Source organism: Pseudorca crassidens, chromosome 16, assembly GCF_039906515.1.
Source record: "Pseudorca crassidens isolate mPseCra1 chromosome 16, mPseCra1.hap1, whole genome shotgun sequence".
NCBI lineage: Eukaryota > Metazoa > Chordata > Mammalia > Artiodactyla > Delphinidae > Pseudorca > Pseudorca crassidens.
Window position 1 is genome coordinate 16344235 of NC_090311.1, and position 21505 is coordinate 16365739.

A 21505-nucleotide genomic window follows, 5' to 3' on the forward strand; every position below is an offset into this window, starting at 1 on the left:
AACATCTACATAATTTTTAGGGGAAATGTTTATGAATCAATAATTCTACAAGCCAAGTTAATGTTCACAAAAATATTATCAGATATTCTAGACTCAGAAAGTCAACTGCTTACATGCTCTGCCTGAGGGAATTACCCAGAGAAGAATACCAAACTGGCAGATTAAGTGAAACAAATACTTTAAAATGGGGAAGACAGTGTAAGTGCATGGGTGTTAAACTATGTGACCAGTTAAATACAAATCAGTCTAAGTAATTATTGCTGATGTGGTCATAAAACTTAATGTAAGTATCAATAATTATTGAAATAGAAGGTATATATTATTAGTAATAATAATTTAAGCCCCAAATTCCATATTAAATGAACCAAAGCTGGGAATGGTTGAAAAAAGTAGCAATTAAGTAATAATGTACCAAATACCATGTCTTCCATGAGAGAAAGGTAATAGGTACTATTTAATTCTTGCCATTGATAGAGAAAAATGAATTCAAATTAATGTGAACCAGTAGCATAGTAAAGAGAGGATGCACTGTTTTCCCTCCCAAACTACTAGAAAGGGAAAAATAAAACAGATCAGAGAAATAGGCCTCAAAGTGTACACAGCTGTTGACCCTAAATAGTGGAATTATGAATGATTTTAGTGTCATTGCTTTTTTCTGCAAATTTTCTATAATAAACATGAATTATTTTATAATATAAAAATGAAAGCTACAAAATTATTATAGGAAAGTTTTCCTCCTTAAAAAAAAACTATGCATGCATCCAATAAACCATTTTTACACAATTCATCACACTTAATAGCCACACTAACTGGATTTTTCTCTTTTTAATCATTTGTAGTCCCAGTATGAAATTTATCTGTTTCAAAGTCTCAAATGTGGGAATGAATAATTGATGTGCCTGGAACCTTCTATGAATATATCAGATGACCTTTGCTTTTGTAAATAGCATCTGACGAAGGGAAAACTCAATTGCCTGACATTGAGAGCTGTGGTCCCTCAACCACCTGGGCAGAACCTTCTCTTTTTAGCACTTAATTTTTAGCTGGTTGAAAGTCATAATTTTTGCCATTACTGTTACCACTACTACCACCATCACCATCATCATTATTATCATCATCACCATCATCATTGTCCTTTCTTTTATTGAGCACCTACTGTGTGCCAGGCTAGATACCCGATATCTTAACACACACCATCTCATATGAAAATGAATTCTCACTACAACTCTATGAAGTAAGAATCCTGTCCCCTCCTTATAGCTGAGGAAACGGGCTCAGAGAAGTTAAATTGCTTGCTTGATCATTGATGACCCAGCATGAACTATAGTGATTTAAAAAAATTATATAAATATTTTACTTTAATAATAAAATAGATATTACAGATTTTGGAGATTAGGAAAGAAACAAAATGTCTAATTCCACTGTCCTCACCCAACAATATAACACAGCAACTAATTATATTACTATGATTCATTCATTCATCCATCCACTAGGATGTTCAACAAATACCTCGTACCCCATCTGTGGGAGGCATAGCCCTAGGAATTAGAAGTCTGCACAGACCAAAAAGACAAGTTCCCCAGGCAAATTTAGGAGAAGAAATAAGCCAAGGATAACTATAACGCATGTCCAAATGCGGCAGACGTGTTAATAAAGACAAATGCGAAATGGTATGAGAGTTCAAAGAAGAAACTACCAGTTGGGGATGAGTCTGTGTAAAGGAGATCTTCATGGAAGATACTGTGTTTATTCATTGAACTGAGTAGCAGCTCAATATATTTCAGATGGAGTGACAGAGGCTAAGGAGTTCATAAGGCATGCAAAGGGAATTGCAAGGAATCCAATCTGGCTGGAGCAAGGGGTAGCCGTGTGTGGGTGAGCAGGGAACGGCTGATGTTGGAGGGGGCCCTAAATGATTCATCTGAGGCTTTAAACCTTATTTCAAAGGTGCTGGGGACAGGTGGTGGAGGAGGACACTACCACAGCTGTACTTTAGGCAGAGTAACCTACTGATGGTAAGGTGGGGGGTGATTGGATAAAAGGGAGAGTGGGGATGAATCAAGAGGCTTCAAGAGGGTCAGCGCTGGAGACGGGATGAATGGAGAGGCACAGAGGCGAGAGACCAGCCCTACCTTCCAAGCCCGGGTGACCAAAGCCCTCACGATGGCCTGGGCGGCCTGCCATTCTAGACTCTCATCTCCTCCTGATCTCATTTTCTTCTGATCTGCCCCCTTGCTCACTCTGCTCTGGCCATTGTGGTTTCTCTAAATGTCAAATGCTGGACACACTCAGCCATGAGGACTTCTCCGTTGTCTTGGAAGCTCCTCCCCGGGTATGTGCATGGTTCACTCTCTCTCTTCCTTGAAGCCTTTGTCCCAGTATCACCTTCTTTGTGGGCCCACCTAAGTACCCCTCTCCTACACTCTGCATTCCCCTTATCTTGCTATGTTCTTCTCTGTAGTGAGTATTACTTTCTGACATACTATGTATTTTCCTTATTGATTATGTTTGAGTGTCCATCTATCCTCACTAGAGTGTCAGCTCCATGAGAACAGAGATTTTCGTCTGGCTTGTCCACTGCTGTATCCCCGCAGCTGGCACAGAGTAAGTGCTCGTTAAATATTTGTTCAGTGGTGATTCAAACATGAACAAAAACTGGGATGTCAGGGAAGAAAACTAGCATGGGTCGGAGGAGAAGATAGGGCTGGTCTAGAACATTTGGTCTTAGGTGCTGAGGGATGCTAGGTGGATGGAGAAGTCCTTCAAGTAGCTGGGAATATGTGTCCTGAATGCAGGAGCCAGGTCCAGCCTGGGAGCCTGGGTTTTGGAGCTGTTCAAATATATATAGAGAGGAAGACAACTGATGCTTGGAGGGCAGCAAGAGCACCATGAGGACACTGTTGAAGAGACAGGGAGGAACTGAGAATGTCAGGTTTTGTAACTCAAGGGAGGAGAAAATTTCAGGGAGTGGGTCATCAAACGTGCCTCACATAGCAGAGACTTCAAAGAGAATTCGGAGGAGGCTTGTGTGTGAGAAGAGGCCATTTGCCTTAGGAGGTCACTGGTGTCCAGTCAGAGAAAAGTTTCAGTTGAGTGGCATAGGCAGGGACCAGACCCGCGATGTCCAATATAGTGGACACACATGACCCTCGAGTGCTTGAAATGTGGCCAGCTCAAGCTGAGATGCGCTCCAAGTGCCAAAAAACACCCTGAACTGTGATGATTTAGAAAAGTCAGGGGGAAAAAAAGAATGCAGTATGTCTTCATAATTTTTATATTGATCACGTGTTGAAATGATCTTTTCATTTCAAATATATTAGATGAGGTCTGGTTATATTAAGTTAAATAAAATAAAAACTTTTTAAAAAGTAGTTTGTACACACTGCTAGATTTAAAATAGATAACCAGAAAGGACCTACTGTGTAGCACAGGGAACTCTGCTCAATATTCTGTAATAACTTAAATGGGAAAAGAATTTGAAAAAGAATAGATACATGCATATGTATAACTGTATCACTTTGCTGTACACCTGAAACTAACACAACATTGTTAATCAACTATACTCCAATATAAAAGATTAAAAAAGGGCTTCCCTGGTGGCGCAGTGGTTGAGAGTCCGCCTGCCAATGCCAGGGGATACAGGTTCGTGCCCCAGTCCGGGAAGATCCCACATGCTGCGGAGTGGCTAGGCCCGTGAGCCATGGCCACTGAGCCTGCGCGTCCGGAGCCTGTGCTCCGCAACGGGAGAAGCCACAACAGTGAGGGGCCTGCGTACCGCAAAAAAAAAAAAAAAAAGATTTTTTTAAAGTAGTTTCAACTTCTTTTTTTTTGCTTTTTAAACACACTTACTAGATACTTTCAAATTACACATGTGGCTCACATTATATTTCTTTTTCTTTTATTTTTCTGAATGATATTATTTTGAACATAAGCATTTCTTGCGATTTTGTGTATGTGTGTGGCTGTCTCTTTCTCTCCTACAGATTAGTGGACATTCTGAAGGGATGATGGAATGTGTCAACAAGGAGTCCATCTGCTGTTATATAAGCATCTCTATGCTCAGTAAGAGAGAGTGGTCCTAAGGTCTAGTTATAAAGAGCCATGAGGAAAAAAAAAAAATCAAAAATTTCTAGGCAAGAGGCAGGCTGTTTAGTTGATTTAAAATAAATATTTTAGTGAGACTGGTTTTGTCCCAGCATACTGAAAATGCTAAGTCCTAAATTGTAACACTCCATTATATATTATAAGTAGATCAGAAGGGCATGTTGGATATGACCTCATTCCTCAATTCGCTCCTTCATTTACTCAAAAAATATTTACATTTCTTCAATGTTTCAAGTAATGCTTAATGCAATATGGTAGCTATTCAGTGAATATGACTTGAATTTATATTTATAGAACAGTCACCTCATGCCAGACAATGTTAAGTCTTAGGGTTATATTGGTGATCAATGAAGATAGTCTCTGCCATCATATTTCTATTGGACACAGCTGGCTAGTCAGCTGGGGTTAAAATTCAACAGCATATATACATTTGGTTTTCTGCCTTTCTTTCCTTCTACCTCCCTCCCTCCTTCCCTTCCTTCCTTCTTCCCTTTTGTTGTTTCATCCACTTCCTTGCTTTTTTCCTCACTCCCTCCCTTTCCCAACCATGCCTTCTAACAGCTACGTTATTTTCTGAATGGACACCTGATTAGTTGATTTCCCATTCTCAATAAAAATGGATGCTTTTTATGATATCAAATCATCACAATGCTTTAGCATTAAGTTGCCTGGGACTATATTAAAGCCAGTGATATATGTAGTCCATTAGCTTTACCGAGCTCTTAACCTCCCTGGGAGAAAAAGAAACTACATAAATGAGGTTTCTTTTACATCAAGCAGCAAATAAATGAAGGCCTTTGAAGAAACCACCTACGTGAAATCCTGGAATTGCAATTACCCAACTCTCCAATTTGGCAGACAGAGGTTTTCTTACAATATAGCCATCTCCCAAATAATGGTCCCTCCCAGTGGGACGTAGCAAGCCTGTGGGTCTCATGGGTCCAAGACAAAGACGTTACTGATTTGGACACTTGAACTGCTGCTTAAGAAGGATATTCCCAATGTTCATCTTGGCTGGGGTCAGGAATTGTCCTTGTAAGCTGTGAGGTTAACCTTTAGTCTTTTTTTTTTTTTTTTTTTTTTATGGTACTTGGGCCTCTCACTGCTGTGGCCTCTCCCGTTGCAGAGCACAGGCTCCGGATGCACAGGCCCAGCGGCTGTGGCTCATGGGCCCAGCCACTCTGTGGCATGTGGGATCCTCCCGGACCGGGCCACGAACCCGCGTCCCCCGCATCGGCAGGTGGACTCTCAACCACTGCGCCACCAGGGAAGCCCAACCTTGAGTCTTTATGAATCTGCTTGTAGTGCAATGACTTTGCTTACTTCTCAGATAAGTAAAAGGACACTTAATAAAATAAGTTGCTTCTACTCCCCTCTGGTTTCTGTGAAAAAATAAAATTCAGTATTAAAATTCAGTGCTCTGTAGGAATGTGGACGTTCTTCCCAGGAGAGATGGAGAACTTTGGAGCTGGACAGGACCCATGAGGCAATCATTTCAATAGATGAGGAAGTGGATTCAGAGAGGTCCTATAGTCCCGCGATGGCTCAGCTCGTCCGGCAGCAGCAGAGTGGAAAGGAGACCTCCCATCCATCCTGCCGTCTACTCCCCGCGGCTCACCTCTCTGCTGTGCGTCGTCCACCTGCCCTTGCCCAGGAGACACTGTGGGCACCAGAGCTGCCCAGATGTTCCTGTGCCTCAGGGTGCCTCTCTCCACCAGAGTGGTCTTTTTTTTTTTTTTAATTTAATGAAAGGAAAGGGTTCTTTCCTCAAATATTTATTTAGGAACTTGTGGTTTAAGTGGACACCTCTGGTGACTGTTAGGATTGGTTTGGCCAAAAAGTTGGTGCAGTCTTAAGTAAAAATAAAAGACACATCTTTCATTTTCACAAAGAACTTTATTGAACGACATACTCCTTAACTGGATGAACTTTTTGTCCAACCCAATATTTTCTAATCAAAGAGCAGTGAAAATAAAATCAAGATTAATTGATGCTCTCTTAGGTTTACATGACTTTAATCTGAGTGTAAGGACAAAGAAGGAATTATAAACGTTCCCCGTGTAATGATCACCTTTTAAAAAGGAGGAAACCAGTTTGCATCCAGAATCCTAGCTCAGAGGTGGGACTCACCTGGATATTGACAATGTCACGTTCGAGTGAGTCAGAGCAGAGGCCGGGATTCTCATTGGCTGTGGACGTTTCTGGCCATTTCAGTATCTCCAGGATTCTCAGAAGCAGACCCGGAGATGAGGATTTGTGTGCAAATGATTTATTAAAAGTCTTCCCAGGTACTGGGGGAGCAGGTCAAGGAGGGGGAGAAGCCAAGGAGTGGGGGAGAGGTATGCTCTGGGGTCAAGTCCCAGACTCAGCTGGATCCCACATGGGAACCCTGCAGTGGCAATTATACCTCAGAGTTAGTCCACACCTGAGGCAGGAGAGCTGGCCTTTCATCCCCCTGCACTGGTCAGTCATTGGTCAAGAGCTAACCTGCCCAAGGTGAGCTCCCAGGTAGCCCAGCACTCTGCGAGTGGAAGCACCCAGGGTAGTCTTCTGCTGCAGGCCAGAAGCCGAGCACACGGGGCCAGGGGATGGATACAGGAAACAGGAAGGAGGATGGAGGGAATCTTTGTGTGGCACTGTCAGTGCCTTCTGCACCACAGTTTCGGCCCGGACAGAATCTTGACATCTTCCACTCTTCCGTTTACGTCTTCCAGGGCTCCTTACCCTGACATCTGAGTCGGGGTGTGTAGTGGACATTTGTGTTTTTTGGTTGCCCAATCGCCATCCCCCCTTTCCCTCGATAATTGTAATTTAATTGTTAGTAGAGTAATTTAGCAACACTAAAGTAATAGTAATTTCAGGAAATTATTCTTTTTGTCTGTATCTTTTGGCAAAGATGACTAACCCAGACTCTGTGGGTGGGCATGTGCCCAAGGCCCGGGCAATCAGCACGTTCCTTCCCCTCTGGCCCAGTGACTGGTTCAGGGATGGGGCCTTGGTCAGGAGTCAGACACAGGGAGCAGGAATGACTCAGTGGTTTTGAAACAGAAATATATTTACTGGCGGGAAACAGGTGTTCATGAAAAAACTCTGGCTGGGTCTCCAGGAAAGATGCTTTTTGCCCACCAGGCATTAAGGTGGAAGGAGAGGAACACCACCCTCCACGCTGCCATCCCATTCAAGAATATACCCAGTTGCTGCAATCCAGGCTTCAGAAGCTTCTGGACACCCATGGAGCTGGAGACTCTGCCCGGAACCTTGGCCAGGAGCCACAGCTGAAGCAGCAGGAGAATGGGACCCGTCTCACTGCTGCCTTCCCAATCTCACACTAGGACATGTGATGAATGGCACCTAATTTGCATGCAGAACCCTAGCTGAGCGGGGCTGAGGATGCAGATTTCCACTCTGCAGGCTTTGCAGCACAGGGACGCAGCCTGAAGGGATCCTGAATGGGGACTGGTTCACCGTGACCCCCTCAGGTGGGTGCAGAGCACCTCTAGCAACAAAGTCAGCACTTTGGTTTGGCCAACAAGGGGGAAGAGAAGCTCTCTGTGTTTCCTGCTAGGTGTGAGCATCAGAAGAAGAAGGTTAGTAGCTACTGGAAGCCATCCTGACATCATGTAAGGTCTGAGAATGAAGCCACTGTGAGGTGGAGAACAGAGCCAATTTGAGAGATCCGAAAGATCAGACGCCAATTAAAGGCTCAGGGGAGGCAACTTATTCAAGGTCACACACCTGGAGTGAGGGGCGGAGCTGAAACAAGACCACCGACTACCTGACTCCCAGTGCAGACTTTTCCCCATTATTGTGATCCTTGGTCTCCATAGAGCCTGCCATCCTTCCGCCGACCCCGGCAGCCCTCCCTCTGCAGCTGGCAGGGTTCCACAGGCCCTTTTTATTGAAGGAGCTGATTGGCCCGACCCCTCCGCATGCTCGGAGCTCCCGTAGCAGGGGGCCCTGGCAGGAAAGCACCAGAACGCACTTCCGCTGCCAGCCTGGTGGAGCCCTTGTGCGTGAGAATAACTCCTAGCTGGAGCCTGGCTCGTAAGGAGCTCAGGGCTGGCTTGAAAACACCCTGTGGGTCCTCTCCGAGGGCCGCTGAGATGCGGTCACACCGGTTCAGGCTACTTTAAAGCTTCGGAAACCAAGGGAGGTGAGGTGGGGTGAACCGGCGGTGGGCTGAGGGCAGATGAGTCTCAGGCCAGCTTTCTCTGTGCCTCCAAGGTCACCTTGGGCCCTTACTCTGTCACCTGTGATCTTGTTTTCCTCTCCCCTCTTCTCCCTGGAAGGATGGGAAGGAAGGACGCTTCTGACCTCAGGAGGAGGGGGCTGGGAAGGAGGGGGCTGGGAAGGAGGCGCCTAACTGGGCAGGCGCCTCAGTTAGACCCTGAGACGGGCGAAGATGTCGTCTGCCAGTTCCTGAGCGCTTCCCCTACATTTATTTATGTGCATTGATTTTTAAAAAATCCTCCCAGCAGCCCTTTGACGTACGTACAACTGTTATCTCCATTTGTCACAGGAAGAAACAGAGGCTCAGAGAAAGGAGCTTGCTCAAGGTGACACAGCAGAACTGGGATTTGAACCAGGTGGGTCTGCGTTCCAAATTACTATGCCCTGTGGCCTCAAACCCCAGTAATGATCAGAGCTACCCTCTCCTACACATTGGCTACTTTCTATTCCTCCCAAGAGCTCTGCAAGTTCCATTTATACGCCCCATTTTTCAGACGGGAAAATTGAAGCTCAAAGAGCTTAAGGAGTCTGCCCGAGGACACTCAAGGACATAGAGTCAGACGTGGCAGTGCCAGGACTGAGCCCAGTCTTCTCCCTCCGTGGCCCGGTTCTGACCTTTATACTGTGCCAGACTTTCATTCTCTGAAACGGTTGCACAGTCTCTCGTAGGACACCTACTCTGATCCCTCCTCATTTTACGCCAAAGGAAGTGAGGTTCTCAAAGCTTGGGCGACTTGCCCCAGGTCAACAGCGAATGGTTGGTAGAGCTAGAACCCAGACTCCGGACTCTTCGGCGGTGTGTACGCAAACTCCGTTTCCTGACTCATGTTGTAATTTCAGGGATGTTTTACCTCCATTGCTAGCGAATCTTCATTGGGCAATGGCTTCTACCACTTTGGCTTAGTTTTTCCCTTATCCTCTGTCAAGTAGTTAATGATCTATAATTGCCTGAAGAGGAGATTGGGTTAGGGCTTCTGTAATTGCAATGGATACTCTATGAGAAGAAGACTCCTTTTCAAAACAGGAATCCTCCTATAATACAGTGTTGACACCCATCATCTTTCGCCACGGAGGTCCTGAGCACAGCTACACTTAAACAGCAAAATTCCTCTAGGTACCTCTATGTATGTTCCTTACAAAAACACTTATTGGAACGCGGGAGGGGGCCTGGGAGGGTGAGCAGTGAGAGAGAGAAAAAGCCTAGAATCTGGGAACCAACAGGCACTGCATGTGATTTGGCTTTCCTTGAGGATTTTAGATGATCCCGTTTCTTTTAATTTTATTTTTCATTGTGCTGAAGTAGATGATACAGGTCTAAATAATATGACAATTATGGCAGAAAGTCACATTTTAATTGCTTGATTTATTCGTCTTCTGAAATCAACAACATTTACTGAACATCCCCCTGTGCCGGGCACTGCAGGAGCCACGTGCTGAGGATCCAGAAATGAATGAACCCAGGTCCCTGCCCTCCTGCAGCCCATAGTCTAGTGAGAGAGACAAATGCGGGGCGCCCAGCTCCAGAGCCCCGTGTACAGTGCTGTGATGTGGACAGGGTCGGTGTCGAGACCAAGCGCACGGCCAGCAGCGTTCCCTTGGGTGGGGAGGTGTGGGATGCTTGAGCTTCACAGGGGCTGGGAGCCTGGGAGGCTGGGAGGTGGGGGCATTTCGGGCAAAGGGAATGGCTGGAATGAGTGCCTTGGGGGCCTACAAGCTGCAGTGGCTGTGGGGAGAGCTGCTGAGGAAGGAGAGGGGAAGAGCTTGGCAGGTTTGGTTCTCAAGAGCCCTGCGGGTTCTGGAAAGGAATTTAAATTGTCTCCTGGAGGCAATGTAGAGCTATTGAAGAAGTCGGGCAGGAATGTGCCGGGACAGGGCTCCTATTTTAGAAAGTTACTCTGGCTGCCGTTGGAGGAGGGACTGGATGATGAGTGACACCAGCAACGGGGAAGCCATGTAGGGGAGGATGTCAGTGCTCAGAAGAGGACTGAAACGGCCCCAAGTGTCTGCACTAAGGACCAGAAGGTGGAGATAGAGAAGAGAGGATGCATGGACTGAGATGTTTAAGGGGAAGAAAAGAAAGGCCTCAGGAATGAGTGCCGACATTTTTAACTAGGTGTTTGGGTGGCTGATATGCTAAAGAAAAAGGGGGGGGGTGTCTTTTTTTTTTTTATGGTATACAGGAAGTTAGGAAAGTAGAAGGACACAAATACCCAGGAATCCCTTCATCGTACCACAACTCATGTGCATATTTTGATTTATTTCCAATATCTCCCCCTAGTTTGTAACTCAGATTCTTAGGTGACACTTGAGTGTTGGGTGGTGATGGGAAACACCGCATGCTTCCTGAAGCCGGTGACACTGGAGTGTTGGGTGGTGATGGGAAACACCGCATGCTTCCTGAAGCCGGTGACACTGGAGTGTTGGGTGGTGATGGGAAACACCGCATGCTTCCTGAAGCCGGTGACACTGGAGTGTTGGGTGGTGGTGGGAAACACCGCATGCTTCCTGAAGCCGGTGACACTGGAGTGTTGGGTGGTGGTGGGAAACACCGCATGCTTCCTGAAGCCGGTGACACTGGAGTGTTGGGTGGTGATGGGAAACACCGCAGGCTTCCTGAAGCCTGTGAAAGACTCACTTGTAGACCAGTTGCTGGAGGCTCTGTCCTCATTTCTTACTTTAAGGGAGACTGAATTTCTTGCATATGTAAGAGCCAGTCTCTTTGATCCAGGACCTGACAGTGAGCATTTTACTGTTCCATCTGTTCCACAGCTTGGTGCATCTAATTATCTTCTTCTCTTCTACCTCCCCACCGGTCATAAAAATGACCAAGATGATGCAACATCTCATGCCTTTGTGTCCTGGAAAATTCATCCTGAGATGCCAAGAAATGGCCATGTTCAAATTAATCCTTGCTGTGGCTGGTGAGGCCCACTCGTTGGAGAAGTTGGTGGGGAGATCATAGATTTTTCGCTTAGCAATGAAACCTGGTGTTTTCTCTGCCAGGATATTCTCTGAGCATAGTTTGACTTCCAGCTTTGCTCTACAGGGAGTGTCCAGCCTGGAAGATAAGTAATTGATGAGAAGCCTGCAGAAATGTCCTGACTCTAGCGGTCTCCCACGGGTCAGAACCGTTTGCTATGAGCAAGCTCCGTGTTTTGCAGAAGCATGGAGAGAAAGCTGCAGCCTTCCTTGGGGGAGGTATTAGGCAGAATGTCAGCACACTTGGCTTTGAATGAAAGGCCTCAGGGACAACCAGACAGTGGCCTTATTCTGTGTTATCAGGCTGAAGGGTGATCTTTGGCAAAGTAGACATTTGATGGAGAGAGCCGAGCCTGGAAGGGGAACCAAGTTAGTTTGCTAATCCGGAGCATAGATGTGGTTTCAGTGGAACCTTGGCAAACAGGAGGCCACTGGGTTCATTCCTCGGCTTCTCTCTGCACACCATGGCGACCAGGAGACTTCCCTCTCCTGGGCAGCCTCTGGGAGGAAATTCAGTGATCAAGGAATCCAGGGCAGCAAGAAGAGTAAAAGTAGGAGATGGATAGTGAAAACTGGGAAAATGCTGATGACCAATGCAGGAGTTGGAACCATTTTTATCTGTCACATGCTCTTGTGCAGGGAGAGCAGGATGGCATCCAATGGTATGTTCTCTGGGGCTTTGCCCGGGCTAATTTTACATGACAAAGGCTGTTCTGTGTTCTTTCATGGAGCTTTGGAATGATTTTGCAGGCCCCATGTGGCCTGGTGGCCAGAGTTGGAAAAGGCTCCCTCTTGGACTTCCGGCAGCAGGTGAGGGACACGGGCTGTGATTACCCAGGAGGCTAGTTTCCCCTGGCCGCTCCCGCTGTTCTTCCAGTAGGAGGCCTTTACCAGTCACTGGAGGGGCTGCCCAGGGCACGATGGGTCACGGTCCTGAACACCAGGCTCTTTCATCCAGGCCGGAAAGAAGGTTGGACCTTTCACTCCATGTGGGTCACCGAGAGATTTTGCAAGATAGTGTGGCAGAATGTTTCTGTGGGCCTAGCCCTTCACGTTCTGTCCATGTGGAAATGCCCAGTGTGGCCAGAGGAAGAAAGATGCCTGGGAGCCAATGTGAGGCTGGGCCAGACTGGCAAGAGTGAAAGCACTGTGGTCAGCCAAGTTGCAAGCTGGTTTAGAAATTTACTGATCTCTTTAAAAATAGGTAAAGAAAACGAAGTGACTTCTTTTTTTTTTTTTTTTTTTGAAAGAAAACCACTGATAAAGAGAAAGAAACATGTAAGCACTCTGTTCTTCTGAGAGCAATAAAGGCAGCGAACAGGGAAACACCAGAAGCTGTGACCCATAGTGTGTGCTCTCTCTTCAAAGCTCATTTCCATTTGCACACGAAGGGGAGATTCTTGTTTTCAGGTCACCTTCGTAAAAAGACATAACTCAGGGAAGGAAATGAGCTATAATTATTATTATTAATTTTTAGTTTGTTCTTTCAATCAAAATAGCTCTTCAGTAGAGTGTTCCAGTGCAACCTAATCTCTTACGTCAACACGCAGCCCGGAGAGCCGGCAGGGGCCCTACACGCACACCTAGGGCATAGGCGTCTGGGGAAGAATCTCTCCATAAGGAAGGCAATCTCCATTAACTCCATGGGCCCCTCCACTTACAGGGCTGCTCGGTTTCCTCTGTGGTGTGTTCCTGAAGCCAGAGACAGAACCAAGTAGAACCTTCCTGACTCTTTGGTAGCAAGTGACAGAAAGCAAAGTTAAAGGACATGATAATCACACAAAAAGGATGGGAAGGAGCGGGGGTTGAAAGTGATTAGGTCATGTAGCTGAGAAGAGGCAATTCCTTTCCCCCAGTTTTTGTCTCCAGAAGAAAGGGAAGAGGAGCCATGTGGGTAGAAATAACAGACACCCACCACAGCCTCTGCCTTAGCCCCAAAGGGGACAGTGACATCAGCCTCCTCCACCCTCGAATCCCGAGATGCTACTGCTCTCTGTAGTCACTGGGTGTGTCCTACTTGGGAGCTCTTCTTTGATCTCAACTCATCTTCCCCCTCTTTGAGCACCTGGCATACAACCCACTGAAAATCCTTATCTTTCTAATGCATATTCTAGGAAGACCAGAGTCCACAAGATCGCTTTGGACTTGTAGTAACCTGAGTACTGAATGGATGGGATGCTACAGTATTAGAACCTTGTATCGGGGCTGAAGTTGCTGCAGCAAGCAGATGGAACTAAAACATCTTCCCTTTCCATCTCAGTAAAGTCCCCTTACCCAAGATTCCAAGGAGGGAGCTTTTGACTGTAGTTAATTTGCACTGCTGCAAATGATCCCAAACTCAATAATTATTGACTTCTTTCTGAGCTAAGGAATAGGAGAGAAGACTATTTTGGTTGGATTCTTGATACACAAATCAGAGACTTGCTCAGGTGAGCTCAGATAAGGATTCCTATTGTTCAGTTTCAGGGAGCTCCAAGAACAGGGCTGTCTGAGCACTGGGCATCGCAAAGAATGGAGATGGGAGATGACTCTAGGTTCATGTGAGACATGTCAATAGTGGGTTTCTTCATTTTCATACCACTCACTGGAAATGTGTGTGTGTGGGGTGCTTCGTTTTGTTTTTAGCTCTAAACTCCTGCTAGGCAACAAGAAAGGTGTTCATCTCATTCACTGTTATGTCCTCCCAAACCAGCCTAGAGTGCACAAAACACTAGGAAGTGTCTCTTGCATTTTTGTTCAATGAGTTAATGAGTCTTCACTGTATGTTTCACCATTTCAATGAGCAGCTAACTTGGTGTGTTTGCTTCTATCAAGTCTGCTCTCAATGGTCCTCTTTGGTTCCTCTGATGACCCAGTTTTTTCTCCCACAACTCTGGATTGTACCTGGCCCATCATGAGCTTCTCAACCTCTTTTCCATCATGACCTTTTGGTTTTAGCTTCCAAGACTAACTGACCAATGCTATCCTAATTTATTCAAATTTTTGAGAGGGAGGGAGGGAGGGAGAAAGACAGAGAGAAAACCAATTAGCCGGGTCATCTGTATGTACCAGGTCATAGGTCACGAGCCAACCAGAAGACTGTCCTTGGGACTGATGCCCACTTTTGTTGTCAGCTGAGGTGAAGGTCAGGGGTCAGTGTCAACCGGTTCAAAACATAGGTTCCTAGGCAGCAGGGTCTGTGGGCAAGGCGATTTCTCAAAGAACGGAGTATGAGTGTGGCGGGCAATTTTTGACCTTGTTTTCTTGTGTGCTTGGTTATTTTTTATCACGACCTGCTCATTTTCCTTGGGAAGTTATTTGTAAGACGTTTTCCCTAGGCTAGGGATGCATTTTGTCAAAGAAGATTTGTGTTTGCTTCTGCCAGGTACTTGGAAACTATATTAGTTTAGGACCTCTTTCAATTATATTAACGGCTTAAGATTTTTTTTGACCATCCAGGTGATATGAATGTGGGCTCCTGTGGTGGGCTGAATGGTGGCCCCCAAAAGATATGCCCACTTTCTAATCTCTAGAACCTATGGATATTACCTTGTTTGGAAAAAGAGTATTTTACAGATGTATTTAAGCTAAGGATCTTAAGATGAGATCACCCTGGATTATCTAGGTGGGTCCTAAGTCCAATGATAAGTGTCCTTATAAGGGACACATGGAGGAGAAATACACACAGTAGGGGAGTCCAAGATCACACAGCCACAGGCTAGGAAATGCCAACAGCTACCAGGAGCTGGAAGGAGGACAGCCCTGCTGACACCTTGATTTCAGACGTCTGGCCTCCAGAACTGTGAGAGAACAAATTTCTATTCTTTAAAGCCACCAGTTTGTGGTATTTGCTATAGTAGCTGCTGGCAACCAGCTCAGCCTCTAAATCCACGTAAGGACTGACCTGTTATTATAGCTTCTCTAGGGCTCCCCCACTTCCCACCCTGCTTAGCACCCACACAACATTATTTGCCATCCTCTGGGGGTAGAGAATGTCCAACATTGTGAGGGGTGTTTCGCCTATAAACAGTTCCATGGATGTTGGCAGAAGATACACGATTCCTGGGTCAGAGACAAAGGATGTTTTCGTACTCATCACAGTGGCAGTAGCTAGAGTATCGGCTTTGTGTCAGTTCTCCTCCCCCCGATTCCCACAGAGTGACATGAACACGCAGTGGGTTGTATTAGGAAAGAAACTTTGAGTTTAGGGAACTGACATTTTTATATTGGTCAGTAAACATGCCTATCTTTTGTATGACAAGGACATATCTTTTTTATACGGGATGGTAAGTCTGCATGTCCTTTGCTCTGGAGGGAGAAACTACACTTCTAAGGCTGTTCATTACACAAGCATCCTTGAAAAACTAATCCAGAGTGAAAGTAGTCAGTGCTTCTGCTCATAACTTGTGTAGAAATGGAAGAGCTCCATGAAGAGTTATCTCCCAGCGAAGAGGTGGGGAAGAGTGGGCGGGATTTACTTCTAGTTCATTCTTGTTATATCACCAGAAATGGACTAGGGCAGCTTGTGTATAGCTGCCTAAGGGTAACACAAACAGTAAATCAGGATTGGATGATTCCTCACATGAAATGGCAGTGAGAACTGTGCCGCTTCAAAGGGTGTGCCTATCTGTGCTTTGTAAACTGCTGAGAGATTTCGCACCAGTTATTGTAGCCCATTGTCCTGTAAGACTCTGTGAGCAGCCATAGCATTGTTTAAAAACAACATGGAGAGCTTCCCAGGGTGACTGCTTTGAAGAAGACCTCACTTATCTGGATACAGGGTTCAGTGTGGTTGTTACACAGCAAACGGCAAGCTCGCTGGTTTATGATTCGCCCTCTTCTTTACTGAGAGCCCCCCAGCAGTCGACTGTGAGGTGGAAGGCAGGCAGAAGCACGGATGAGGGATAAAATAAGAGAATGTAAGCTGCACTCGGCACCTCTCCTTGCGTGATGGTACGTTCCCACCTAGAGGGTCTCGGTAGCCCGCCCTTTGATCAAGGCTTAAGTAGAAGCCGAAGGAGCTAGAATGTGGAACCCCCCCCCCCAGCCCCTGTCATTTGTTTTTATTTGTTGTTTCCGTATTCGAGGTGCTCTCTGGGTTGGGCAGCTCTTCCACCCCTCTGCCTCTGTGGAGTATTTTATCACCTACCAAACTATACAGTTCCTTCAGAGCCCTTTTGGGAATGGCAGTGCTCAAGCCAAGATGGAGTTTCCCCTTAGTTCAACAAAAACACCCGCTTTCTACCAGTTCCATTGATTCCATTGTATGAGACCAAACTCTGCTGAGGCAGAAAGTCACTACAGCAGAAGCAGGTGAAATGCAGGTATAGTCAGTTGATTGAGCTAGGAGGAGAAGGGGAGAGAGAAAGAGACAGAGACAGAGAGAAAGAAAATCCAGATTGCCTTTGTTAATTGAAATAAAACATTTCCGAATTCATTACCTAAGCCAGAATAAACCCAGCCCTTGAGATGTGAACTTTCTTTTTCTTCTTCTGTTTTCCCTTTTTATTTTTGAGAGCAAAGCACATGTTTCCCCCTGCGTCAGCAAGCAGGGCAAATGCTGAGTCTAAGGCAACCAAAGGACATGAACTTGAACTAAAGCTTGAAAATATAGACTGTCCTAGATAGAATCTCAAGATTAGGAGACATTTTGATGTAGAGCTGAACGTAAGTCTTTTCTCCTCCAAAGAACCAGTCACCCTTTATTCTGGAAGCAAAAAGGGAGAGTCTGTATTTCCCAGGGTGAAAAAAACCCTGGGGCTCCGAATGAGCAAAAATCACAATTTTCCCAAGAGTTATTTTGGTTCTTTATCTTGGGGCAGGGAGGACATTAGACCTTGAATTGGAAGGTACGTGTGTAAGGGTGAAGGTGTCTCCAGGGATGATACTTGCAGGCTTTACTTAGAGTTTTCTAGAAATGCACGATGACCCTTGAGAGCTATGGGTTAACTTGTGGTCCAGTGGCATCGTGAGTGGTCACATGCAAATACTGAAGCAGGCGACATAGGAAAGAGCCTGGCCACCATCTCTGCACAGACCCTGTAACAGGACAAAAGGGCCCTTATGCACTTACTCTGCTCTAGATCAAGGTCTGGTATCTTCAGAGCGAGACCTGTGAAAGTGGGCTAGCTCAGAGGGCAGGGCCCAGCCTCAGCTGGAAAGTCAGTCTGGACCAGCCTCTGGACCAGCTAAACTAGGAGCAGAATGGAACTCTCTATAGAGAGTGTCTGAGCGACCGTCCTCACTTCACAATAGGGGCGAGGAGACCTGGAAGGAAGTATTTTACCCAAGGCTTTGCGTTGTTCCAGTCCTCCAATAAGCAGACTCCAAGACAGGCTTCAAGATGCCAGGATTTCATTAGAGGAAACAGCTGAGTGTGGGAAAATGAGGTAGTGGGGGAAGACCACCATGGAGGTCTGATCTGAGTGAAAGGTTGAATGGAGCGCCTTAGACCGCCGTGCAGTCCAAGGAAGGGTCAGCAGGCTGTGTGTGTCTGTGTGTGGGTCCCCCGCCAAATTCAGCTGAGAGGAATCTGGTGTCTCCCAGGAAGGCGACTGCCTTAGAATCCTGACCACATCCTTCCAGGAGCAGCCGTGGGATGTGTGGCCTCCGTGGGATGTGTGGCCTCTGTGCGAGGGCAGTGGTGGGTTCCAGGAGCAGCAGTGGGCCCTTGGTTGACTACGTTCCCTATAGTTGGAGGTCTGCTGACGCATTCTCACGGCCACCTTAGTGCATTTGGTCTTACAGTCACAGCTGGTACTCAGCCTCTCCCTCCTCCATTATCCATTCTAAATTCCTCTCACCCTCAGCTATCCCCTTGGCAGGTATTGGTAGCATCCTTGGTGGTTTGAGCCAAGTCTGCCTTCCTGGGGGGATCTGAACCCTTGATAACATGCCCTTTTCAGGCCCTCCACCATGTAAAGCATCCCTCCATCCTTCGGATTATCAAGGTCAATAGCCCCTGGCGGTATAAAGATTTCTCTCCTCACCTGCTGATCCTTGGGCAAGGAGTTCAAAGCACACTGCTGGCAGCAATAAATTATAGTTCAATGGGACCCTTGCTTTGTCCCCTGCCATGAGCGGGTCCCTTTGGGAGACCAGGACCTTCAAGAAGTCAGAGTCCAGGGTTGCAAGGACAGGAAGGACAGTGGGTCACTAGGAGTGATGGTAGGCAGGGCCAATGCTGCTTCTTCCCCCTGTTTTCTGAACTCAGGTATCCTTCCTATTGGAGACACGGTGCCGTGTAGGAGTCTCTGACTTAATAAACATGCTGTGTCCTGAAGGATGCGCCCCACCCTTTCTGAGGGTTTCCTTTGACCTGGCGCTTCAGCTGCACCTTCAGCAGACGGTTCCAGCATTTGGGAGGTGGGCTGTTCTTGTACAGGTCACCAAGTCAGCTGCCTAAGCAGATATCCAATTGGAGGATGACACGCCAGTGTCCCTCTTTGCAGGTATCCCCAATTTTCAAGAGGGACTAACTTGACTTCAGAGAAGGTGTTAAATTATGTGTAATTTACTTTAAAATACCATACACGGTACGATCTACGCATGGGTGTTGGTATTAAACTCAGGGAAGTTAGTGGACATTTGGAGTACACTATTTAGGAACCACACTCCAGGCATGATGAGGTTGCATTTGAAAACTCTAAAGGTTACTACAAGCCTTCAACTATGATGTCGGATGACCTCCAGATCCGCTCCCTGTCCTGCACGCTGCCGCATGGGCCCTAAGAACTGACCTTTCAGAGCTGTATCAACCCAGCCCCCTTGCCTCTGGCTTCCTGTTGGGTTCAGCTAGCGGGAGGCACCAGCAGGAGATCGGAGGCTGGAAGGCAGAGACCGCGGTGTTTACCCCTCCTCCCCACACGTAATCCAAACGAGTCCTTTTAGGCTACAGACTGGCAGTGGCCACATTGCTCTACCTAAGGCTGCAGCTGTTGTTGGTAACCCTCTGCTCCACCTAAGGCTTCTTCCAGGTTCCAAGAACAACTTCTTATGTCCCTTCGGGCTCAGGAGAAGAGTAACAAAGGCTCTCAGAGTCGCTAGCCCTGGTTGCTTCTCCATCCTTTGTTAGTTTCTCCTAAACCTGACCACACCTTTGCAATAGTCTCTTCATCAAACTTTCTTTCATTACCTCATGGGAATGTGCTGCTTTCTGCCAGAACTTTAACAGATAGAAATACTTTTATCTCCAGCAACACCAGAGGGTTTATTAATTAGAGGAGGGATTTTTAGAAATGACTTTTATACTTGTGAAATGAATAGTGTTCAAGATACATGAATTAATGGACAGAAATGCTGTACAGGCACCACTGCTCTACATAGAATAAAAACCTAGAAGTTCAATTGCCTATTACTTCCAGATTGACATTTTAGCCCCTTAACATAGGAATCTTGATGATGACTAGACAGTTGGCTGACACATGCCAGTAGAATATTCTTGCATTTACCTCAAGAGAATCCGAGGACAGATTGTAGGGACTTTACCAAGCTTACAGGCACGTTGGAGGATAGTGTTTTGTTTTATTTTGTTTTGTTATGCCTGCTTGTTTATAAAATTTGTGTGTGTGTGTATGTGTGTGTGTGGTGTGTGTGTATGTGTGTGGTGTGTGTGTGCATGTGTGTGTGTGCATGTGTGTGTATGTGTGTGTGTGGTGTGTGTGTATGTGTGTGGTGTGTGTGTGTATGTGTGTGTGTGTGTGTATGTGTGTGGTGTGTGTGTGGTGTGTGTGTGTGTATGTGTGTGTGGTGTGTGTGTGTGGTGTGTGTGTGGGGGGGGTGTGTGTGTGTGTGTGTGTCAGAATTTGGCTAGGACTTCTGGATTGTGGAGTGAGAGATTGTTAGCTCTACCCTGTTGCAAACTATTAAAAGCTACACTGTTACGTGGAAAAAATAACTCAGTAATTCTGAACCATCAAAGTAGCTTAGATCAGACCCTGACAGAGAGAAGCACTCTTCTCTCCTCCCCCATCAGAGGGACGAGAATCTTCTTTCCCAAACACAGATCGCCTCCCCAAAGACCAAAGTCCTCAGTGGCACTGCACCCATTGTGCCCTGAGCGTGGAGGAGGGTGGAAGGGTTTGCCATTTCTTATTCTGGAGGGGGCACCTGGCCGCATACCTGATGGCTCTTTTCAGAGGATGGCTGCATAACAACTCTGTTTTCATCTCTGAGCCCTCATTACCGGTTTGGGGCCCCAAGTAACCTCAACACCTTGTTACAACTTACATTTACAAGTGCAGCATTTCAGCACAGGAAACCTCCGATTGTATGACTAACACACTCAAATTGCTGAAGCAGGAAAAGAGGCCGAGGGAGGCTGAGCCACTTGTCTTGGCCACTCTTATTTGGACTCCAGGTTTCCCACCATATCCATTATTCCCTGTACAGCTGAGCTGGCCTTTCAGGGAAGCTGGTATAGGAGGTTTAAGTGCAGGGATCGTATGAAGGCACGTTCATCATCACCAAGCATTCACCCAGCAGTTACTAGGTGCCCAGAACTATGCCATATGGGCCACAGGAAGAAGAGAAGACTACAACTAAAACAGAAACAGCAATGGACTAGCTCACGGGAGCGGGATAGCTCTAGCTCGAAGAATGTAGGAGCACAGAGAAAGGTAACTCAGGTGGTGGTTAGAGGTCTACTCCAGACTCAGACAGACCTGGTTTGAATCGTAGCTCTCCTCGAGCAAGTCACTTCACCTTTCTGAACCTCCTGTTGCCTATCTGCATTGGAATAATGAGGGCCTCTGTCATGGGATAGTGAAATTAATAAGATCTTGCCTCCTAAAATGCTCTCTGCAGAGCAGGCCAACATGGTAGATGCTCTACTGTCAAACTAGTATGAATTAGTTAACTTGTTTAGTAATTAAAGAGGAGAGGGGCACCATAAATGTACACGTTTCTTGATCAAGCATCACGGTGCATGTGGTATTCCAAAGGGAGCCCTTTCGGGGGTAGAATAACCTTGAAGAATGCTAATTAGATGGCTGAAACATCCGCCAGGTAAACACGATCTAGAAACGGGGTTAGCCAAGGGTCAACCAATTATGGTGGGATGCTCAGCCGCTGCTGTGTCAGGACTGATGGTGTTACATCGTATTTGGGGAACAGTAACCACCTGCTGTCCCACACGCTTCCTCTTCTTTAGCCTTTTGGCCACAAATGCAAGCATAGATCTAGAACTGACCAACAAACCCATTTTCAGAGTTGT

The 21505-nt window shown here is 46.4% G+C and overlaps 1 long non-coding RNA gene across 4 annotated transcripts in view; it reads left to right on the forward strand.

The window, feature by feature from the left end:
• The first annotated feature begins 8103 nt into the window (after positions 1-8103).
• The window catches only part of LOC137208751 (uncharacterized), a 108304-nt gene continuing 94902 nt past the window's right edge, over positions 8104-21505 (forward strand). For all 4 annotated transcript variants that reach the window (XR_010935738.1, XR_010935739.1, XR_010935737.1 and 1 more), the window contains exons 1-2: positions 8104-8257; positions 8624-8690. This is a non-coding gene — a long non-coding RNA (uncharacterized lncRNA). The remainder of the gene's footprint in view (positions 8258-8623; positions 8691-21505) is intronic.